Source organism: Cyprinus carpio, chromosome B17 (genome assembly GCF_018340385.1).
Source record: "Cyprinus carpio isolate SPL01 chromosome B17, ASM1834038v1, whole genome shotgun sequence".
NCBI lineage: Eukaryota > Metazoa > Chordata > Actinopteri > Cypriniformes > Cyprinidae > Cyprinus > Cyprinus carpio.
In genome coordinates, this window is record NC_056613.1 from 2591830 (window position 1) to 2603165 (window position 11336).

An 11336-nucleotide genomic window follows, 5' to 3' on the forward strand; every position below is an offset into this window, starting at 1 on the left:
GGAATATAGTACTGTGTCACATGAAATCAACGTATAATTAATCGAAACTGGGAGATCAATCATAGTTTATGTGAGATTTTTCAACCTCCAATGGTGAGCTACAGAAATCCTCCCTTGATCAATGATAAAGTTATAAGGGATGTTTAAGTGTGGATGTTGTGATCATTGTGACAATGTAATTCAAACTAAATCATTTGTCGATGTCTCCACAAAGAAAATGTATTCAATCAAATCATTTATACCTTGTAAGAGTATGTTCAGCTATGTAATCTATCGACCTCAATGTCCTTGTAACTGTTTCTATGTGAGTCAAACTAAACATAGGTTGCAAGATGGATCTATTAAAAGGGTGATAGACTACAAAGACTTTTACAAAGGGAAGTTTTTTGGATATTTTCGTTAAGAGCTACCATTTTTCCTGGGTTGAATGACGAATAAGATTTTACTCAATTTTTGTGAAACCATTATTAGTGTGCCCCCCTCACCCCATAAATAATTATTATTATTGTACTTTCTCTCTCTCTCTCTCTCTCTCTCTCTCTTTTCTCCATACTTTGTAATGGCTAACAAGGTTGTATGTCCATACCCATAGGGTGAATACTGGTAAAGTGGGACAATGGGTAAAGTGGGACAGTTAAGCTTAATAGTTTAAGCTCATCAGTAGCAAGTATGTGATAAAAAAAAAAAAAAATCTGTGGCTATGACATCACTTCCGGGGTGTGGCACATCATGTTTAACAACCTTGCAGTGAACTGTGATGGTAAGTAAAATGACATAGCATTCTGAGGTAAATAATGTTAAGGTTATAAAAATAAAACAACTCATGGATCATTTGTAATTGTTACATATTTTGTTATAGGATGTAATGGTGAATCAGAATTTTTAAAAATCACATTCATATTAATCTTCTTGGGGGTTTTTTTTTATGCGATTTTGACACTGTCCCAGTTTGCCAATAGCATATTGTTAAATTGGGACAGGGTATTACTGGCAAACTGGGACAGCCATTCAAGTCATTCTAATGGAGGAATTGAGTTACCTTTTTATATGTCCCTCATACATAGTTAGTTAGCTAGATATTTCAACAAAGACTGACTTAAACTACGCCAGCTCTCACGCATTCACCGTGAGACACACGCAGTTAACACTTTTCACACGCTCTCATGCCACACATCCATTTTCTCACGCACAGAAAAATCGCAAGCAAAGAGGACACGGAGACTGACAGACTAGACAGAGCGGGTTACTTATGATATAAAAAAAATTTCAGCTCTCAGATTCTGTCACTTTTATTATGAAATTCAAACAATAAATACCGTTGTAGATTAACCTACCATACAGAAATTAAATTAAGCCTGTGTGCAATCAATTAATTCCTACAAGAAGAGATGTTAATGAAGGTTATTTTTTTTATTTTTTTTTTATTTGTATGAAATAAATTTAATCCAATATAAAATTTTGTGGGCAGGCGAGGGAGGGAGTGGGTTGAATTTGCTGTACCTGCACCCTGTCTTAAAAAAAGTGATGTTTATATTATTGTTGTTGTTGTTTATATTGTTGTTTATATTGTTATTGTGTATTTAATTTATAAGGCCTACACTTGAATCACAACTGAATGTGTTTTTAAGTGTCCCAGTTTTCCAATAAAGGTGTCCCAGTTTGACAGTAGCATCTTGAAAAATGTGGTTTGGGGTCATTGTGTGTTTGAGGAAGAGTCATCCATCCTGTGTTTAATGTTTCTTTCTTTTTTATTGTCTATAGTATAGTAGAGCTCCTAAGCTATTTAGAATAGTATCATATGAGCGGCTAAGACATTTGGATCATAATAAAAAAGTATGCAGAATATAAATTATCAGAAAGTGTCCCACTTTACCAGTATTCACCCTATATTTTTGGACTAGAAGTAGTGCCTTGGATTCTTCTTTTTCATAACATCAAAGTGTACTCAACTGTGCCATTGACTCCATGAATATGAACTAAAATGTGCTTTCAAAAGATTAGTTCACCCAAAAATGAAAAACAGCCTTTTTTTCAAAAACCCTCAAGCCATTCTAGGTGTATATGACTTTCTTCTTTCAGACGAATCCAATCAGAGATATATTAAACATTGTCCTGACAGTTCATAGCATTATCATTGCACTCAAATAAAGTGCACGCATACATAATAAAATGTGCCTCAATCGGCTCCGGGGCATGAATAAAGGCCTCCTGTAGCTAATCCATGCTTTTTTGTAAGAAAAATATCCATATTTCAAATGTAATAAACACTTTTCTCTCACTTCCGATATTGTACACAGAAGCTGTTCCGGCGGATTACGTAGGACGTCGGCGTTGCGCGAGCGTGCTTCTCTGAGATGTGCTAGTGTGTTTACTGCAAAATTTGTTTTTAGCAAAGGAAAACCAGGCACCTCTTGGTTTTTAATCGAAATCATTTTTCTTTACAATTACTCGGTTTGCACTTGTAATTCACATCACTAATCATGCTACCGTGACGTCCTATAAGTCATTCCCCGGAATGGCTTCCACATACGACAGATGTGGGAGGGAGAATTGAGAGAGAAGTGTTTAGTACGCTTGAAATATGGATTTTTTTTTTTTTTTTTCAAAAACACATAGATTCGCTACAAGAGGTCTTCATTTACCCCCCGGAGCGGTGTGAGGCATGTTTAATTACGGATGTGCATGCTTCATTTAACGTGTTTTGGACTGTTAAACAGAAACACCCACCCACTAAAATGAAAGAGCTTAGAAGAGACAGGACAATTTTTAATATAACTCCGACTGGATTCGTCTAAAAGAAGAAAGTAATTTACACCTAGGATGGCTTGAGGGTGAGTAAAAAAGGCTATTTGTCATTTTTGCAACAATTTCACGTCAATAAAAAAGTACCTAATTCACACAACATGCTGTTGTTATTGTTAACAGAGGCTACACTCTTAAAAAATGATGGCTCATTACTGATTTTCTGAAGCTCAGCCATCCAACTACACTGACTGTCAACAGGTAAACGATTTCTTTATTAAAATGTCTATGATTTATAACTTTCAAATTATAACTGGTTTCCTACCAATTATGTCTTTTTGGATACTTCTATCCTCTTTACTACTTAGTAAGTAACATAAAACATTTAATTTATGTTTTTTTCCCCCTCCCAATTACTTAGGTTTATGCATAAACATACCCAGTCACAGCTGCATGACTTTATATCACATTCACACAAAAACAAATGGAAGGAGACACAGTGCTCTAAACTCAATTCTGTATTTCAGATGCTGTCACATCCTGCATATCATCATCTGCAGAGAGACACTACCACTCAATCACATCATAATATACGTAATGATGTTCTTACAGACATCATAGAAGATTATGAAAATATTTTTTTTCACTGGAATTTGGTCTTTATTTCGGTAACGAGGAGGCTGAGGCAGTATTAGAATCCATTTGCAGAAGTTTATGAGGGAAAGATCTTAGAGACAGTGTCGTTAAACCAGGCAGAGAGTCAGTACCGTAATGGAGGTCCGATCTTTCAACATAGACAAGGGGAATCCAAAAGGCAGAGACAAGTAGGCAGGCGAATGGGTCAAACACAAACATCAGTCCAATCGGGCAATAAATCTAATGGGGCTATCCAAGAAGTAAGAACGTGAAAACAGGCAGTCAGAATAATCAATGGGAAAATGATAGGTAAGGCAGGTAAACTGGCAATACTTCGCAATGGGGAAACATGCTGACTCGTGTTAAATAGTGTCAAACAGGAAATGACCGTAGAAGCAAAGGGAGCGGTGAACAGTCAGTACTAAGGCAAGGGCTCTCTCTGCTGGCATTACAATTTCACTATTTTCTGTTTCTATTTTGTTTTACTTTAAGTATTTATTTATTTTCAAAGTCAACTGTCATTTATTAATGTATTATGTTAATAACAGTTGTTAGAGCACTGCCTTTTTTATGCTTCAATTTCACGTTATTACAAGAAAAAAAAACAATTGACACGTTGTTGTCGTTAGTAGAAACTACAAGATATTGTAATACCAGACAGATAGAGGGGTAAAAAACAATATTAATAAATAATAAATACAACTAATATGAATAATATTAATATTATTATATAAATATACTAATATTTATGAAAATAAGGTTAAAGGTTGTTTATAACACCATTAAGGTCCTATTTATTCTCTTCAAGGTATTGTTCTTTATGTAACCCTACAAAAAGAGTTCTATTCAGCACCAAAAAGGGTTCTGCTATTGTTACAAGCTGAAGAATCCTATTCTGGTACTGTTTAGAAAAAATTTTCAAGAATGCACAAAAACTTGTTAATTTTTTAACAGTAAGTTTTCATACTATATACAGTGAAGGAAGGGGGGAAGTCGTGGCCTAATGGTTAGAGAGTTGGACTTGCAATCCAAGGGTTGTGAGTTCGAGTCTCGGGCCGGCAGGAATTGTAGGTGGGGGGAGTGAATGTACAGCACTCTCTCCACCCTCAATACCATGACTGAGGTGCCCTTGAGCAAGGCACCGAACCCCCAACTGCTCCCCCGGGGCGCCGCAGCATAAATGGCTGCCCACTGCTCCCGGGTGTGTGTTCACGGTGTGTGTGTGTGTTCACTGCTGTGTGTGTGCACTTAGGATGGGTTAAAAGCAGAGCACGAATTCCGAGTATGGGTTACCATACTTGGCTGAATGTCACGTCACTTAACTGGAATTATACTGGAATTGTTTCATGTAATTTTACAGTAAAACACTGTTAAAATTACTGTTTTTGGAAATGAAAAAGAACATTGCCAAAACTACCTTCTTCCATAACAAGATCAACAGCGCATTAGATGAATGCAAACTCTTCAAAACATTCAATACTCTCCTTTTTCCCCCTCTGCCACTTCCCACCACCTCTTTAACTGCTGATGATTTCGCTAATTAAAGTACATCACTAACAAAACCACATCCATCAGCAGTCATCAGTCATCAGGCTCCACTCACCCAGGAACTCACAGCAAACACTCATCCAGCTGACCATCCTCCTTCTCTCCTCTTACAGAAGATTAAGTCTCTAAACTTATTCTCTCCAGCAACCCTACCACCTGCCCTCTAGAGCCAATCACCTCACATCTACTACAAGCTATTTCCCCTGGACTTATGCCTTCACACACATATCATCATCAACACAGCTCTTCTCACAGGCATTTTTCCCACCGCATTCAGTTGGACTCTGGTTAACCCCATTGCTTAAAAAAACCAACACAAGACACCTCACTTGAGAACTACAGGCCCATGTCTCTCCTCCCGTTCATAGTAAAATCACTTGAACCAAGAGATTCTGGATCTTGAACCAATCTGTATTTAAAAGTGGCCATTCAACTGAAACCGCCTTGCTGTAAGTCACTGAAGATTATTATTTATTAGTCCAAATCTTCAGTTCTCATTCTGCTAGAACTATCTGCTGCATTCAACATTGTCAAATCCTTCTGTCCACCCTCTCATTGCTGGGCATCACTGCACTCACAGGTGGGTCCTTCAGGGTGTCTTGGGGAGGAGAGGTATCTAAATCACTGGGGTTCTTCAGGGATCAGTTCTTGGACCCATCCTGTTCTCTATATACACTAGATCACTGGGACCCATCATTCAGGCACATGGTTTCTCCTGCTATTGCTATGATGATAACAGACAGCTCTATCTCTCATTTCAACCAGATGATCCAATGGTACCTGCTCAGATCTCAGACTGCCTGACAGACATCTCAGCATGTATGAAAGAGCATCACCTGCAACTCAACCTTCTTATTTTCCCAGCCACCCTATTAGTACAGCACCAGTTTACCAACCAACTGGGCTCTTAAATGATAATCCCTTCATATTCAGCCAAAAATCTTGGGGTGATCCTTGATGATCAGCTGTCCTTTAAATTACATATTTTAAAACATATTTTAAAAACTGCATGATCATGCAGGTTCACACTACACAACAACTATTTTGAACATTGACTCAAACCTGGATAAAAAAGCGTCTGCCAAATGAATAAATGTAAATAAACTGTAATTGTAACAAGTCACTGTATAATTAACTGTGAAAAAACAAAAATGGACATTCCCAGAATTCTATGAATGACACTTAAAGGGTTAGTTCAAACAAAAATGAAAATTCTATTATTAATTACTCACCCTCATGTCGTTTCAAACACGTAAGACATTGAAAGTGGAAAAAAAAAGTGAAAGTGACGTGACCCATACTCAGAATTCATGCTCTGCATTTCACCTATCCAAGTGCACACACAGCAGTGAACACACACCCGGAACAGTGGGCAGCCATTTATGCTGCGGCGGCCGGGGAGCAGTTGGGTGTTTGGTGCCTTGCTCAAGGGCACCTCAGTCGTGGTATTGCCGGCCCGAGACTCAAATCAACAACCTTCGGGTCAGGAGTCAAACTCTCTAACCACTAGGCCACAACTTCCCCATTGTTCATCTTCAGAACACAAATTAAGATATTTTTGATAAATTCTGAGAGCTCTCTGACCCTCTGTAGACAGGAATGGAACTGCAATGTTCCCAGGTCCAGAAACGTAGCAAATGTAAAATAGTCATGTGACATCAGTGGTTCAACTGTAATGTTACGAAGCTACAAGTATACTTTTTGTGCACAAAGAAACAATAATAACATAATTTATTCAACAATTCTTCTCCCCAAGTTAATAATTCTTCTGCCATTTTGGAAAGTACCCCAGAACATAATCAACATAATCAGTGTTGTTTACATTCAGTATGCGCGCTGTCTTCTGAATGTAAACAACACTGATTAAGTTGATTATGTTCTGAGGTACTCTCCAAAATAGTGAAAAAAAGTAACTTGGGGAGAAGAATTGTTGAATAAATTATGTTTATATTGTTTTCTTTGCACACAAAAAGTGTTCTCTTTTTGTTTGGAACAACATGAGGCCGAGTAATTAATGACAGAATTTTTGGGTGAACTAACCCTTTAATATTTATGTTCTTGTTAAAATAACTTTTTCTTCTTAGTTTTTTTTTTCTCATGAGTTATGTTCATTAGGGTTTTATCTTACATTTAATGTTGTTAAATAAAATGTATTGCATTATTTCAGTATCATGTTTATTGCTTGACACCATGATGGTGTTTAGTGCAAATGACACTGTGCACCTATTAGTATTCTCCTCCTCAGCTTATAGAAAAGCTGTTTGTGATGAACTTCATGTGAGGTTCACCACTTTTTGGAGGTTGGTGGATTTTAATTAATTAAATATGTTGGTACAGTAATATTATATCAATTATTGAAATACATTTTTGCTGCAAATTTAAGTCTGTAAAACCCAAAATGTTACAAAAATATAAAATAAATAAAATATATATATACACAGTGTTGTACAAAAGCTTTTTTTTTTTTTTGCATATTTCTCAAACTTAAAACATTCAGATCATCAAACTAGTTGTTATATTACACAAAGGTAATGCAAGTAAATACAAAATGTTTTTAAATGATTATTTAATTTAATTATTTATTAAGGGAAAAAAGCTGTCCAAACCTACCTGGTCCTACGTGAAAAATTAATTGCCCCTCCCTGTTAAATCATGAAAGAACTGTGATTAAGAACATTATTTTATAAAGCTGAGTTAAATTTCACCAGCCACACCCAGGCCTGATTACTGCCAGACCTGTTGAATCAAGAAATCACTTAAATAGAACCTGTCTGATGAAGTGAAGCATGCTTAAAGAGCAACACATCTTGCAGCGATTTAAATTGAATCTGAAATTCAAGATGAGAAACAAAATAGTTGACATGTATCAGTCTGGAAAGGATTGTAAAGCCATTTCTCAGGCTTTGGGACTCCAGCAAACCACGGTCAGAGCCATTTTTCACAAATGGAGAAAACTTGGAACCATGGTGAACCTTTCCAGGAGTGGCCAGCCTACCAAAATTAATCCAAGAGAGCAACAACGACTAATCCTTGAGGTCAAAAAAGAACCCAGAACAACATCTAAAGAACTGCAGGCGTCACTTGCCCTAATTAGTGTTCATGATTCAACAATAAGACAGATTCTGGGCAAAAATGGCATCCATGGGAGAGTTCCAAGGCAAATGTTATCGCAAACGCATGAGTGCAGTTGTTGCTGCAAACGGTGGTACAAGCAGTTATTAGATTTAGAACCTTTTCTAAAATCCTAAGAACCATTTTCATGGCACTCTCTCTGTGTGTGTGTGTGTGTGTGTGTGTGTGTAATTGAAAAGTAAAACAATCCAATATTTTTTTTTTTTGTGCTTTCATTTTGATGATTAGAGCTTACAGCTCCTGAATGTCAAAAATCCAGTATTTCAAAATATTAGAATAGTTTCTAAGATCAACCAGAAAAGGATTTGCAAAACAGAAAAGTTCAAGTTCTTTTAAAGTGTGTTCATTTATGCACTCAATACTTGGTCGGGCTCCTTTAGCATTGCAATACACTGGACATCTTTTTTTTGTAAATTTAGTAATTTAAGTAAGAATCAAACATTTACATGTGTCTTTTTACACTGTAGTGCAATATGACTGATATATTGCATTTAATAATAATGTAGATGGTTTAAAAGCAGCTGTCTCCTGAATCTAAATGAGGTGAGCTCTGGGCACTTGATTTGTGTGATTAACAAGCCAAACAGAAACAAAGTGCATGAGTTTGAAAATAAACACACAAGACATAAAATACTGTAGTAGGTGTAGCTGTTGGGAAGTTTAGTTGGAAGTGAGAAGCTGTTGGAAAGAAACTCTTTTTTTGCAAATAATTTCAGTCAACATTTCTGTTTCAATAAATCTGTAAATAAATAAAACATATCTTTGTTAGGAAACTTGTACGTTTATGCATGACTGTATAAATACTTGATGTTAATAACTTAATTGCTGTTAATATTGTTATGACCTTAAGATATGTTATGCATCTGTGAACAGTTTTTTTGTATGTTTTCTTTCCTCTCTCTGCTCGTGTATGTAGACATGTTTGTGTTCCGGATTGGTGTGGCCTCTGTTAACCAGCTGAAGATGGTGATTGGTCCTACTATGCACCTGAACCAGATATTAGCCCCAAACACTCGTCTAGTGCCTTTGAGCCTCTTTGACACAGTACTGTCGGGTTTCACTAGTGGGCTGATTGACTATTTTCTGTTACTGTTTGTATCTTCGTTGTCGTTTGGTTATGAGTGTCGTACCAGAGAGATATATTCTGTGTAGTGAATCTGTTGAGTGTCTGTCATTGTAAGATCAGATACTGAATCTCCTGTTTCTCTGAACATTGCCTGTTTTGACTACGATTTGTATTCTGATTCTGCTTTGTGTACGCCCTGAAACTTTGTAAATAACTTTGGGACATAGGGAGTTAGACGCCATTTTATTTATGTATCTTTTTCTCACTTTATGGTTGAGGGAGGTAAGTTGCTCTGTATTTTGTTTTCTTTATCTCCATTTGAGTTTATTTAGTTTCAAAGAAAAGTTTTTTTTTGTTGTTTATTTTTTTTTTGTTTTGGCCTTGTCTGCCCCTGAAAAGAAAGTAATAATAAAAAGAAAATAAAAATTGTTCATTTGGCAACTCTCTGGTGTGATCTCAGTTCTCTTTTTCTGTTACGGCTAACCACTAGAGGTCGTAACAACATCTTTTCATTCACTGCAACAATTCTACAAGCTATAGTATTGAATTAAGTCTGAGGATTCTTTTTTTCTGTGTGGCCAAAAAAATAATAAAAAATTACCCAGAAAAAATACCAAAGTAAATTACACAACCACAGAAGGTAACAGACATGTTAAATCCCATTCTACTTCGTAATTTATTTCTGATATTTCCAAGGAACCACAGTATAAAACCAGCGTGAGAATGGTAACTGTTCTCATGCATGTACATTTTTTAAAAAGAGCAAGTTGTCAAATTTTGTAAGATATGTATGAGTAGGCTCCTAATAATGAAATTTACATAACCAGAATACAGACCTGTTTTAAAGATAATAATGTTGTCTTTTAATTTTTATCTACCACATATGAAACCATAGACCAAAGTGGTAAAACTAACTTGAGGTTGGCAAATGTTCCCACACATATACACAGATCAGGCATAATATTATGACCACTGACAGGTGAAGTGAATAACACTGTTGTTTTTTCTCTTTATCACGGCACCTGTTAGTGGGTGGGATAGATTAGGCAACATGTGAACATTTTGTCCTCCAAATTTGGTGTTAGAAACAGGAAAAATGGGCAAGTGTAAGGATTTGAGTGAGTTTGACAAGGGCCAAATTGAGATGGCTAGATGACTGGATTGGAGCATCTCTAAAACTGCAACTCTTGTAGGGTGTTCCCAATCTGCAGTGGTCAGTATCTATCAAAAGTGGTCAAAGGAAGAAACAGAGGTGAACTGGCGACATGGTCATGGCTCACTGATGCACGTGGAGAGTGTGGTCCGATCCAACAGTTGAGCTACTATCGGGCAAGTTTGTTTGGTGTTTTCCTCTCATTGGACTTACGTTGGCGGGTGTTTACCTGATTTAGCATGTTCAGTTGGCATGGGGAAAGTGTGTTTCAAGTGCAGCTTTTTGATCCGATGCTGCTGACACAAGACAACAACTCCGTCTGCTTTCGTCACCACTAGTTAGCTGAAGTTGGCTTGGTGTGTCCCTGGCCTTAAGATGCACTTTAGCAAGCCAGCAGAGGCATGTGTGATGCTTTGGGCAGTGTTCTGCTGGGAAATCTTGGGTCCTGCCATCCATCCACCTTTGACACGTACCATCTACCTAAGCACTGTTTCAGACCATGTATACCCTTTCATGGAAACAGTATTCCCTGGTGGCTGTGGGCTTTTTAGATAGATAGATAGATAGATAGATGATAGATAGATAGATAGATAGATAGATAGATAGATAGATAGATAGATAGATAGATAGATAGATAGATAGATCGATCCCAAAGGAAAATTTGAAAATCCAGTAGCAACATTAAAAAACAGACACTTATCGGAAGATGGACAAAAACTGGCTAAGAATCCTCCTCTCAGCTACCAATGTTAAGCCTAGCTCCCCACCCACCACCCAACTACACTTTCTCACCAACTCATCCAGCTGTGTGGCATCCCTCTTTCTAATGCTGCTCCCCCAGCACATGACGATGCTAGCGATGACCAGTCTATTAAAACATCTACAACAAACTTTTGGCATAGGACATATGACACAATTCTGAATTATACTTGAAATCTGAAGTGTACAAGACAAACAGGACAGGGGAGAGCACTGTCCCCTGTGGTGCCCCCGTGCTGCTGACTACAGTATCAGCGATGCTATCCCTCAGTTGGGACATATTTAATGCACTGGTGAAAC